Raw genomic sequence first — 13472 nt, 5'->3', positions numbered from 1 at the left:
GCTCTCACGTGGTTAAACCATCACCTCTACTGCTCTTCCTCTTCTTCCGCATTCTTATACTAAAACATATCATCTAATAGCCGTTTTTCCTCTTCTCCCTCGTAAAGATACTATTGTCGTTCATTGGCCTATGCAATATCTAGAAGTTCTTTGGCTTCTTCTTCTTCCTATTCTTTGTCTACTATACAGATCCTATGATGATATTTATCGTGCTTATATATATATATACACACACACACACACACATTAATACTTTGTAAACTTTGCTCACTGTATAAAATTGTCATTTCTATTATCTTATTCAGATATCTTTCACTAAATACAAATAAATGAAGGATTAATGCCAGATTTGCATGAAAAAGGTAATATAAAACAAGGACATAGAACGATAAATTTATCTACAATATCTGGAGCATAACCTCAGCTCTAATACCACTGCTACAAATGGAGGTGCGGAGACCTTGCAAAATATTGAGAAGAATGTATTGCAAGCCATAAAACCAATAAATATTGTAATGGAATTGGCCTATTTAATTTGAGAGTAGCGGAAATTAATGAGAATACTTTTGAGAAATGACTTTGTGAGCATAGCGGGTGAACATAATTGAAGATAGGAACATAATCATAGCAATTAGTTAACTTGGCATGAAGAATACTTTTGCAAGAGAGAGAATTTAGAGAACATGACAACAATTGAGGACCGGATTTATGTGGAGCCGGTCCCCCCTCCAATAGGCATTTGTATTATGATTTCTGCCATTAAGAGAGACTTGTTACAATACAAACTTTGTGTTCCTTGTGACCTAGGTGATGCAATGAAGATGGAAAGCTTCATGCATCACAAACATAACATAAACTTGAAGAAAGCCTCAACTATCCCAAGACCTCAAACACCTTCGAAGGTGGAGAGAGCTAGCAGGGAATGAGGGTAGGGAAGAGGAAGAAGAAACATTTGGTAGGAGAAAGAATTAGTTCATCACTTATCATAACTCTTGGTGCTAGCATACATAATAGCATAGTAATGAAGAAGAAGGAGATGGCAAGCTTAAGCATTGAAGCATGGCTCTTGGTTGGATTTGCACTCCATATCCAAGAGTCTTGGTGTAGGCTCTCAACCTCTACTTGCTTGGAGAAGGAGAGGGAGCTCTTGCACTTTGCATAGCACACAATGAGAGTGTTTGTGAGTGTGTGTGGGTGAGTATACCCCCTAAGCAACCCCCTAGCTTGCTTCGGTCGACCCCCCCTTGTAGCTCATGCTTGAAGCTCATTGGACCCCTCCAGGCCTAGCCAATCACAAGCAGGAGGCATTACAAGCAGCAAGGGTAGCCTTGAGACAAGTGTCCCCCTTTCCCTTTTGAGAGAGAGGGCTAGATAAATGCTAAATCAATTAATTAAATCTCCTAAATTATTATTGGACCCCTTGGGTGGCCAACCAATAGGCTTCAGACACACCATGAGGGCAACATGAGGAGGAACTTGACAAGTGTCCCTTTTGCTTTCTTTGTACCATGCATGCCTTGTGTGAGTGTGTGGGTGTTCTCTCTCATCCCCCCTCATGTAGGGCTCACCCCCTCCTTGTAGGGATTGAATCTTTGACTTTTGTGCACAATTAAAAAGAGGACTAGTCTTATAAGACAAAAACATGACTCATTTAAAAACATGAGTCATTTAAAAGAAATTTGTACATTTGCTTACTCTAATGTAGCATTGTAAACATTGACAAGGTTCATACTATCCTTAAGCTCTATTCCTTGCATCCATCTAGCATCTTCAAAAGGATAATTTTTGAACTTAATAAGATACCATCGGATAATCTTACCATGTCGTAGTACCTTGTCTTCATGCCGAAGAACAGCTTCGGGTTGTAGCACCTCTTCTTGGTCTTCAACTTCGGGAGGGTCTTCAATAACTGGTTCAGTTGGTGGCTCTCCTTTGTAGGGCTTAAGTAGGCTTACATGAAAGGCATTGTGTATGAGCCAATGGTTGGGCAACTTGAGTTGATAAGCCGTCTCATTGATGGGCTTCAAGATTTGGAAAGGACCATAGTATCTTTTTGCTAGTTTAGCATAATACTTTTGATGGCCCGTAGGATTTTTGCCCGTCATTTGTCTTAATCGAGCCTTAGGAAACTTGAGTAAGACCCAATCATTTTCTTTGAATATTAAGGCTCTTCTGTGCTTATCAGCAGCAGCTTTTTGCCTTTGTTGAGAGATGGATATAGCCTCCCTAATCTTTTGAAAAGATTCTTGTAGGTCACGGCTATACTCATCGGCGGGGGCGAAGATCTTCCCATGTACTTTGAGTAGCAATGGACTTTTAGGACTTCCCTCAATGATCTCAAAAGGTGATTTTCCCATAGAAGTATGTACAGTATTATTGTAGGCATACTCTACAAGAGGTAAGTATTGTTCCCATTGTGAGCGTTGATCTACTTCGGTAACATAAGTCTTGAGTAGATCGAGTATCGTGAGATTGGATATCTCACTTTGGCCATCCGTTTGTGGGTGATAGGCCGAAGAGAAATTCAATCTTGTTCCTAGATTTTCAAAGAGAGCTTTCCAGAAATTATTGGTCATTCTAGGATCTCTATCTGACACCATGGATGTGGGTAATCCATGGTGCTTGAAAATCTGAGATATGAAGAGAGTTGCCATTTGATGTGACTTAATAGTCTTTTTGACAGGAATAAAATGTGTTTGCTTGCTAAACCTGTCAACTATTGTCCATATTCCTGTATTCCCATGGATAGACTTGGGTAATCCAAAGATGAAATCCATGGATATACTCTCCCATGGTGAATTTGGAATAGGCAATGGCTGGAGTAATCTAGGTTGCTTCCCTCTATCATACTTGGTCTTTTGGCATACTACACATTTTGAAACATACTCTTGTATGTCCACTTTCATGGTAGGCCAATAGAAGTACGTCTCTACTCCTCGGAGAGTAGGTTGAATACCTCTATGCCCGCATATGGAGGAGCATGGGATTCATACATAACTTTCTCACGAAGGGAATGGGTAACACATAGCCTATTGCCGTGGAGAAGATAACCATCCTGCAAGGTGAATGGTTCCTCTTTCTTCCCCAAAGCAAGGGCTGACATTATGTCTCTAAAGTCAGGGTCAGTAGCATACTCATCTATCATAGAGGATAGATCATTGTGAGTAGCTATAGACACCGCATTAACTTTGGGTCATCGTGAAAGTGCATCGGCCACTTGATTGTGCCTACCAGCTATGTGAGCAATATGGAAATTGAATTGCGAAAGAAAATTTGCCCACCTCATTTGTTTGTCGGAAAGCTTGGTTTGCATCATGAAATACTTGAGACTTTGGTGGTCGGTTCGTAGGATAAATGGAGTCCCCAATAGGTAGTGCTTCCATGTGTATAGGGCATGTAGAACAGCTAAAAGCTCTTTCTCATAAATGCCCAAGACTCGTTCATCAATATTGAGCCTTCGGCTCTCATATGCTATGGCATGCCCTTCTTGAAGCAAAACTGCTCCAAGGCAATCACCACAAGCATCACATTGGACCTCAAATGGCTTTGAGAGATCCGGAAGCACGAGGACTGGTTGGGAAGTAAGCTTCTCTTTGAGCTTTTCAAAAGCATTTTGCTCCTTAGTAGTCCACACAAACTTAACGTTCTTCTTAGTTAAGTCGTGTAGTGGTCCTGCTACTTGAGAGAATCTTGCTATGAAGCGTCTATAGTATGCACACATACCAACAAAGCTTCTTAGCTCATGTAGATTTCTTGGGTTAGAAGGCCATGCTTTTATTACCTCTAACTTTGATGGATCCATTTGGATACCATCTTTAGAGATAATATGACCTAGGTATTGAATCTCTTGAAGGAAGAATTCGCTGTTGAGAAAAAGCTTGTTCTCCCTCAATGCTTGAAAAATCACTTGGAGATGTTGCTTATGTTCCTCCAAAGACTTGGAGTAGATGATGATATCATCAAAGAACACTCCAGTGAATTTGCGGTTTGGTCTAAAAATTTTCTCCATCAAACGATTGAATGTAGCTGGTGCATTAGTCAAGCCAAAAGGCATGACTAGATATTCATAAAGAACAAACGTTGTGCGAAACGCGGTCTTTAAGATATCTTCATCCACTATCCTTATTTGATGATAGCCACTTTTAAGGTCAATCCTACTGAAGTAGGTCGAGCCTTGTAGCTTATCAAACAGATCTTCTACCCGAGGTACGGGAAATCTATTTTTGATAGTGATATGGTTTAGTGCTCGATAGTCCATACACATAGGATATGTACCATCTTTCTTTTGCACTAAAAGGACTGAAGAACAAAAGGGAGAGGAACTAGGCCTCACCATCCCTTTGTCTCCCAGCTCTTGTACTTGCCTCATGATCTCCTCTTGTTGAGCTTGTGAGACTCGATAAGGAGGCTTGTTAGGTGGTGAGCTTCCAGGAAGGAGCTCAATACGATGGTCATCATCCCCTCGTTTTGGAGGTAAGTCCATAGGGATATCATCGATGAACACATCTTGGAATCCTTTTAGAAAATTAGACAAGTCTAACTCTTCTTGATTACTACCATTTACATTTGATGCAACATTAGTATCTTTTAGAGACTCTTTGACAAAAATCATGTACGCAGAAACTGAGCTCTTCATTGACTTATCAAAAGCAAGAGGATTTACAAGTGGAATAGTGCGACCACGCTCACTAGCATCTATATACATGTTCTTTCCCCTGTAGGTGAAGTAGATTCTCCTTTCAGGGAACTTCATGTTGGCAGCCATGCGATCAAACCATGGTGCCCCTAGGATAACATCCTCATGCTGGAGAGGAGAGATGAAGAAGTCTTCCTTGTCAACATAGCTTTGGACATGAAGCCTCAACTTCCCAATCAAGGGAGTAACGGAGGCTTGTTGTCCCTTGAAAGTTGTATCAGCCACTACTATATTTCCCATCTCAAAAGCTTGAATGCCCAACTTGGTGGCCAACTCCATTGATATGAAGTTGAGAGTAGAGCCAGGGTCAAACAAGATGAAGGCATCATGCTCTCTTACCTTTCCCCAAGCATAGGAAAGTGATGATCCTTTGCAATGTGCATCCTCTTTTGGAGCTTCGATGGTGGAAGCCCTAGGAGTCTCATTGCGAGTATTCTTCTTGGGGCAATAACGATAGCCATGTCCTTGCTCCCCACACTTGAAACACTTATGGTCCTTGCGAAAAGCTTCAAGCTCTTCAGGAGAGATTTTGTTTTTACCTTTGTAAACCTTCTCCTTGGAACGATTATTGTTGTTGTTGGAATTGACTTGGGAAGTATTTTGAACATTGGGTTTCCCCTTTGCATCATTTTTGTCTTTGTTTTCCATGGGCTTGACATTACGTCTAGCCCCTTGATGGAAATTGATGCGTGAAGCAACCATGGTGTGATGGATTACTTCGCTAATAGTACCAGGCCGTTGAGAGTTGATGTATTCGGCCATCTGTTCAGGTAATCCCGCACCGAATTGCTGCCTTTGCTCGGCAAAGTCTATCTTTTGAAAGACAGTAGCCTTGAGATGTAAATCCCAAAACTTGTCTACATATTTGTGGATAGACTCATGGGAGAGGAGCTTCAAGCTGTGCCATTCGGTAAGCACTTTGTCCTTTGCATTGCTTGCAAGGAATTGCTTCATGATGGAAACTCGTAGAGTTTTCCATGTCTTTGGGGCTTCACCATTTCCACAAAGGCTAGCCCACCATTGACGAGCTCATTTTTGGAAGTGCATAGCTACATGGCGTAGCTTAGAGGACTGTGTGAAGTCCTCATCTCCAAAGGCCGCATCAAATTGCTGGATGAAGGCCAACACTTTGTCGGTAGCACCGAAGGTGCCATCATAGGTGAGAAAAGAGATACTCTTTCCTCCCTCCTTGAACTTCTTTAGCTTTTGTGACCTTCGCCATGCAGGAAATGATTTGCGATGTCCTCCCCTCTTGTATTCTCTAGGAGAATAACCATAACTTTCGTCAGAAGAGGAGGAAGGTGAAGAAGAAGGAGAAGAGGGTGACGTCTTCCTAGCCCTTTTCTTCCTTTGTTTCCTCTCTTGCCTTTCAGAGTGATGAGGAGAAGGACTATGTGTTGATCTTTTCCTCTTGGGAGGAGTGGGCGATTGTCTAGACCGCCGTCTTCGTGGAGCCACATCTTCAAAGGAACTTAAACTTAAATTGATTTCTTGCTCTTTGGATTCCTCCTCTCGACTGGGAGAGAGTCTTCTTTTGGGGGTCTCTTCAAGAGGCCTCCTAATCTCTCTCTCCTCTTGGAGAGGAAGGGAAATTCCATAAGCACGAAGTTGTTGAGTAACTTCGGCTTGCAAAGCAGGGTTGCCCATAGCTTGCTGCAACCTAGTGACGAGATAATTCACAAACATGGGAGCATCATCATTAGCACCTTCATGTGCAAAATCAAAGCTATGAATGTTCATTCTACTCTCTTGATTATTGTCAGCCATGTTAACAAATTTTATGTATGTACTTAGTGTATGCTTTGGCAATTCAAAACCTTAGTTGCCACTCCTCTTAGCCTTTGAAAATCGGCTCTTAAGTATCTACACCCACGGCTCGAAGTGGTTCATTATAGAGAGTAGAGGAGTAGGTCTAACATAGCAGAGTTGCCAAGGGCTAGCTCCTTTCGGACTTCTTATGGCTCAATAATGGTAAAGCCGTAGGCAAGTCTAAAGAGACTCCATTATTAAGTCCAAAGCTCCCGAGGTGTGCACCATCTCCCACATAGTGGGCTCAACAAAACCGATAATAGATCCCAGTTCCACTTACCCTAATATAATTAACAACATCAACCATTTATAGGCTACTTAAGGAGCTCTCTTCTTAAGCAAGAAAAGAGAAACCAAATGCTCTGATACCAATGTAATGGAATTGGCCTATTTAATTTGAGAGTAGCGGAAATTAATGAGAATACTTTTGAGAAATGACTTTGTGAGCATAGCGGGTGAACATAATTGAAGATAGCAACATAATCATAGAAATTAGTTAACTTGGCATGAACAATACTTTTGCAAGAGAGAGAATTTAGAGAACATGACAACAATTGAGGACCGGATTTATGTGGAGCCGGTCCCCCCTCCAATAGGCATTTGTATTATGATTTCTGCCATTAAGAGAGACTTGTTACAATGCAATCTTTGTGTTCCTTGATGCAATGAAGATGGAAAGCTTCATGCATCACAAACATAACATAAACTTAAAGAAAGCCTCAACTATCCCAATCCTCAGTCCCAAGACCTCAAACACCTTCGAAGGTGGAGAGAGCTAGTAGGGAATGAGGAAGAAGAAACATTTCGTAGGAGAAAGAATTAGTTCATCACTTATCATAACTCTTGTTGCTAGCATACATAATAGCATAGTAATTAAGAAGAAGGAGATGCCAAGATTAAGCATTAAAGCATGGCTCTTGGTTGGATTTGCACTTCATATCCAAGAGTGTTGGTGTAGGCTCTCAACCTCTACTTGTTTGGAGAAGGAGAGGGAGCTCTTGCACTTTGCATAGCACACAATGAGAGTGTTTGTGAGTGTGTGTGGGTGAGTATACCCCCTAAGCAACCCCCTAGCTTGCTTGGGTTGACCCCCCCTTGTAGCTCATGCTTGAAGCTCATTGGACCCCTCCAGGCCTAGCCAATCACAAGCAGGAGGCATTACAAGCAGCAAGGGTAGCCTTGAGACAAGTGTCCCCCTTTCCCTTTTGAGAGAGAGGGCTAGATAAATGCTAAATCAATTAATTAAATCTCCTAAATTATTATTGGACCCCTTGGGTGGCCAACCAATAGGCTTCAGGCACACCATGAGGGCAACATGAGGAGGAACTTGACAAGTGTCCCTTTTGCTTTCTTTGTACCATGCATGCCTTGTGTGAGTGTGTGGGTGTTCTCTCTCATCCCCCCTCATGTAGGGCTCGCCCCCTCCTTGTAGGGATTGAATCTTTGACTTTTTGACACCTCAACCCCTCATGCATAGGCCCAGTTCCCACCACAAGCTTGGCTCATAAGTACTTTAAGCTTGGGGTGGGTTCTCACCTCAAGTGCAACCCTAACATCTCAAGCATGTCAAGCACCTCAAGCATCTCAATAATTAAGCACCTCAAGCATCTCAAGCACCTCAATCATCAAGCACCTCAAGCACCTTAGTCATCAAGAATGACAAATAGGACAAGCACCTCGAGTTGGGTCGGGTTCCCGCGCCTCAAGCTCAGCCCTAGCTTACTTAAGGTCAAAGGCCTTTTAAACACATTATTGGAGGTCTTCAATGAAGCTAACCCTAAGGTCTTATGCTCCATTTGTTAGCCTTGCTCTTTGATAGACCATCTCTCATTTGGGCCCCTTTACCATTGGCTCCGTGTTGAGATAGATCTATAAGCACATGTCTATATCCTAACACTTGTTCCCGTTTATTCTCCCACATTAAGTGATCAATTTAATATGAGAAAATCATTTGGGTTGGTTAGATATTAGATATTAGACTTTATGACAAATATGCATACCTCGCAAATCCCGCAGCACATAATCTACGTTGTATGCAAACATAGAGAGAGACAGAGAGCGAGAGAGAGCAAGAGAGAGAGAGCACCTGCAGACGCACCTCCTAGAGCGGAGTGCTACGCCAACATGGCTAGAGAGAAGAGAGGAGAGGAGAGGAGAGAAAAATGACAAAGACACAGGGTGCAATCTCCCCCCATGAAAGAGTGAGCATTTTCCTCTTTCACGTATTTACTTATAGATTTCTTGAATGCTAAAAAATGAGTACAAATTGGCCGGATGGTCATAAATGGCCAAAGCTCATAAAGAGCACTTGAATAATAAAAATATACATAAAATGCCATATCCTTTCACATAGTCCTGCTAATTCTTTTTCCACCTGTCATTTGCAATAAATAGTAAAATATCAATTCCATTACAAAATATGCGACCAAACTTTGGCCATTTTTTGCGCCAAGGGCAATCATTCCCAGACCAACCATTCGTCATATCTTTGCACACTTGTGAACTCTGTGTAGTTATAAAGGAGCCCTTGAAAAGAGTGCTCAAAGTCAGCCTCTGTGGCACTATGCATAAGAGCACACATGGAAGAGTACTGATGGTCGCACAAGTGCTTTGGTACCTAAAGAAAAGTAAACAACTTCATGTGTTGCAAAGTAAGCAAGTAACTATAGAAAATGTTAGAGTTCTTACATACCTTTGGAAGAAGGTTATCTACCCAAGCTTTCTTAGCATGAAACCAACATAGAATGATGTGACCAAGACCTTGTTGACGAGATCCATGGACGTCATAAACCCAACAATAAGGATCCTCCTCCACCACCTTATGAATAGCCTCAAGCTCCACTGGTGATTTATCAATCACTATTGTTGTGGGGTGCACATTACTCATTCTTGCAAGAATTGTCTTTAGGGTTATCTCAATTGCGACTCGTTCTTGGTTAGTTCATGTGTCGTTGCTGCATAGCATGAGCCATATTGGTAAACCTACACCATTTTTTGATTAGACAAAACTATAACATACAATGCAAGGCCAAAAACGTTTGTCTTGAATGTTCTATCTATTGCGGGGGGGGGGGGGGAGAGAGAGGGAGAGAGGAGAGGATAGAGAGAGAGGGTGTGTGTATATGTGTGTGTGTGTGTGTGTGTGTATAGACACTCTACCCTCTCCCCCCCCCTCTCTACCCTATCCTCTCTTTCTCCCTCCCTTCCTCTCTCTCTCTCCCCCTTCCCATCATGCTCATGAGGTGAGCGATAGCGCTCACCTCATGAGCATGATGGGGGGGGGAGAGAGAGAGAGAGAGAGAGAGAGAGAGAGAGGAGAGGGGGAGAGGATAGAGAGGGAGAGGGTACACACACACACACACACACACACACACACACACACACACACATATATATATATATATATAACACATATATATTTACATTTATGTATGTTTATACACACACACACACACACACACACACACACAAACATATACATATATTTGCATAGATAGGAGGAGAGGATTAGACGATATATTTATTTTTATGAATACATATTTTTATATATATATATATATATATATATATATATATATATATATATATATATATATATATAGTGGACATACACACACACACACACACACACACACACACATACATATGTATATATGAGAGAGAGAGAGAGAGAGAGAGAAGGGAGAAAGCCCCCTCCAAAAGCTCTCTCTCCTCAGACCTTTCTAAGGGAGCTTTTTTTGGGGAGATTTTTTTAAATTTTTACTACTGCAAGTAAAAATTAAAAAAAAAGCTCCCTCAAAAATCTCTCTCCAATCCTCTACTCTTGTACCCACATCAAACAAATCTCCCATGCAACACTCAATAACATTAGGATGGACGGGTAATTATACAAATTATCTCTTGAACTAGGTATATTCCCCTCATGAATAGGGTAAGTGGATATGAAATCAATCTTTGGGGCATGTCAATATTGAACTCTCACTTGGAAAGGACAACCACATCTCTTGGACCTCCTAAGATGCTTCACAGTCCCACTTCTACGAGCCATTATTCCTCTATGGCATGCATAGAATTGTGCTTCCATTTTGGCTCTTAGATGAGTGAACTCTAACTAGCCTCAACTTGTGTTGAACCATAATCTTAATTAAAGCTTTGTCAAATCTCAACATGTTGACGTTCATGCTTCATGGAATCCTTAATATCTTTGGTGACACGCGTTGATTTGTGGCACTCATTACCATCGATCTTTTTTTCACACCCATCACAAGTGCCTTCACATATGCTATGGGTATCCCTTGTTGCTTGATGTCCAAACACCACACAGCCTTCAAGTTTTATTTTATCTTCATAAGTGTGGTGAAAATTATTATCTTCACGAACATGTCATTAAATAATAATACTCTCCCATTCCTCAATGGGTGAGATTTTCAAATTTTGGGGGGTTTCCGAACACCAAAAGCCTTCTGCATTTGTCCTCAAACATAATCTTTCTTTATTCTTTTCCACCTTTTTAAGTCAAGCATGCCACTTGGATCACATGCCTGCAATTCCTTTAGGCTTGATGAATGTTCTCCTTGAAGCGCAAGCTTCATCAAATTATAACTCGATTGGCAAAAGGAGTTAAAAAAAAGGAGACACATACTTGTACGGATCAAGAGTGGAGAATCCATGTAGCTCATCTTGTTGCTCCAAGCCCAAAACAGAGGTGTCAAGGGAATCCATCCATGGGCTACAATACACTATTTCCTCACTATCACTACGATTCTCACTATCTTCATCACTTGTGGAGAAAAAACTTGAAACACCATTTAAGGGCATCTAACCATTGGAGGTTTCCTCTATCTTGCACTAGAGTCTCAAAATCCATAAAATCATTGTGTGATTGAGCCAAATATGGGTAAAGTTTTACCCTCGCCCAAGATGCTTGGCACTTGTAGTAAACAAGGTGTTCAAGTGAGGTTCACACGATTGTTCACAAGTGGATCACATGTGGTTCACTCGAAGTACATAGTTATGGCTTTAAGTAGTTCACATGGAGTTCACTGTGGATAGTTTATGGAGAAGCATGAGAGAAGGGTGGGTTGAGAATGTGAAGGGGCTAAGTGAATGGACATGAAAGAGACTAGGAGCATTCAAAATCAGATTTTAAGTCACCACTTAAATTAGTGAATATTCCATGCTTCAAATGACAATGACGAGGAATGATGGGCCAACCAACTTGAATGGCTAGCCACTTTTTGCAGGAGTGTTATCTCTAGGTGTTCACTTGGTTACAGGTCACTTTGGGCTCACTACTTTGTTCACATTGGGATCACTTTGAGTTCACAAAACAATGAACGGCTTAGATCTTGCTTGCCTCCCAACTCTTCCCCCAACCATTGATCCCACCTCCAAAAGGGGGTGTCAAATAATCACGAGGATGGGTGGCCATGTCCGAAATCTCATCAAACTATAAGACCAAAATCATATTTGGCATTGGATTACAAGTAGAAGAAACACAAATTGAGCCAATTGGCCATCAAACAACGACAATTAGCAGCCATCTACAAATTATGAATCATTCAGATATTCTTAATTTGGAAACCATTATCATCTAATGGATTCAAGAATGACTAGAATACAAGGTGAATTGGTTCCATTAATCAGCACCTACTTGGAGGGGGGGGGGGAGAGAGCTTGCAAGAAAAATTATATAATGGAGAGAACTTGTGTGGGATTGAGACCTCCTCTAAGAGATGCACTGAACTTTAGAGGAGATGAGAGGGGATGGAAGAGGAGAAGTGTAAGGAAACAAGTACTAGCAATGCACTACACTTTGGGGTAATACAACACATGAGCACCATGGTGCAATAATCACTAGCACATCTCTCTACTCTACTAAATGAGAGACTCTACATGCACCATATAGCAAGTTCTCAAGAAGCGGTAATATTGGAATTTGAAACATGAGAATAGTATTTGAATGCCAAGGTTTTGGGACTTCCACTTTTATTATCAATAGTAAGACTAATATAACTTATGCACATGTGCATGCACGTACTCATTCTTACTTTTTATATAAATTTATCTATCTTATGTAGGACATTACCTTGCATTTTTTATTACTTGATTATTGATGCTTGTATTTTGAGAAAGACTACTGTAAATATTGCGCATATGCACAGGAGCACACACACATGTCCACATGTACACACTTGAGCAACTTATTCCTTCTCTTCTTGATTTCTCATTACTCATTATTACTTTTCATACAAATTTATTTGTAGGATGTTACCTTTCACTTTGTTGAAATACAACCTCAACATTAGATTCATGTACTAGTACGAGCCTCAATCTATGGGAAACTCCCCATGCATAGCATACCTCACTGGGTAGGTCATCATAGTCTTTTCTCACTGATTATGCAATATCCCATTGTACATGGCTATATAAGCCTCATTTCTCTCATGATAACTAGCAAAGAACTTTGTGTCCAATGTGTACTTTTTTAGTTCAACTATTACATCTCTAAACGATCCTAATATATTAACATGGTATAAGAGCCTTAGTTGTATTAGAAGATGTGATTAAGATTCTTTTATTAAACTATTTATCTAATGAACTGCTCTGATGCTTAATCAGATAAACCACATTTAGAGTGAAGTATACCCTACGTGTTAGTGTTTCTCAATCAAGATTAACATTGTGTCTTATTATGACTATGGGTAATGTGGTTATTTCCTTAATCTCATGCTTTCCTAATTTTCTCCTCATCTTGACCATAGGTTGCATTATTTGGCACTTGTTGGGTTAGTTGCAAAAGCGTACATCACCAATGGTTTAGCATTAGGTTATGGAGGGTGAAGCCTTAGCTTAACCATGGTGTTAGGTTTAGGGTTAGAGATATGGAAACTAGGGTTAGGCTATGCCAAGTGCAAAAGCATAAAAAGAGAGAGTATAGGCACAATGATAATGCTCAAAGTCAAAA

At 40.9% G+C, this 13472-nt stretch overlaps 1 pseudogene; it reads right to left on the bottom strand.

The window, feature by feature from the left end:
* Positions 1 to 10660: 10660 nt before the first annotated feature.
* Positions 10661 to 11372, bottom strand: LOC147461125 (uncharacterized; annotated as a pseudogene).
* Between the last annotated feature and the right edge of the window lie 2100 nt (positions 11373 to 13472).

The sequence above is a fragment of the Adiantum capillus-veneris genome, chromosome 3 (genome assembly GCF_014529385.1).
Source record: "Adiantum capillus-veneris isolate H3 chromosome 3, ASM1452938v2, whole genome shotgun sequence".
NCBI lineage: Eukaryota > Viridiplantae > Streptophyta > Polypodiopsida > Polypodiales > Pteridaceae > Adiantum > Adiantum capillus-veneris.
Note: the sequence above shows the minus strand (reverse complement) of the source record. Positions and strands in the feature narration are given on the sequence as shown.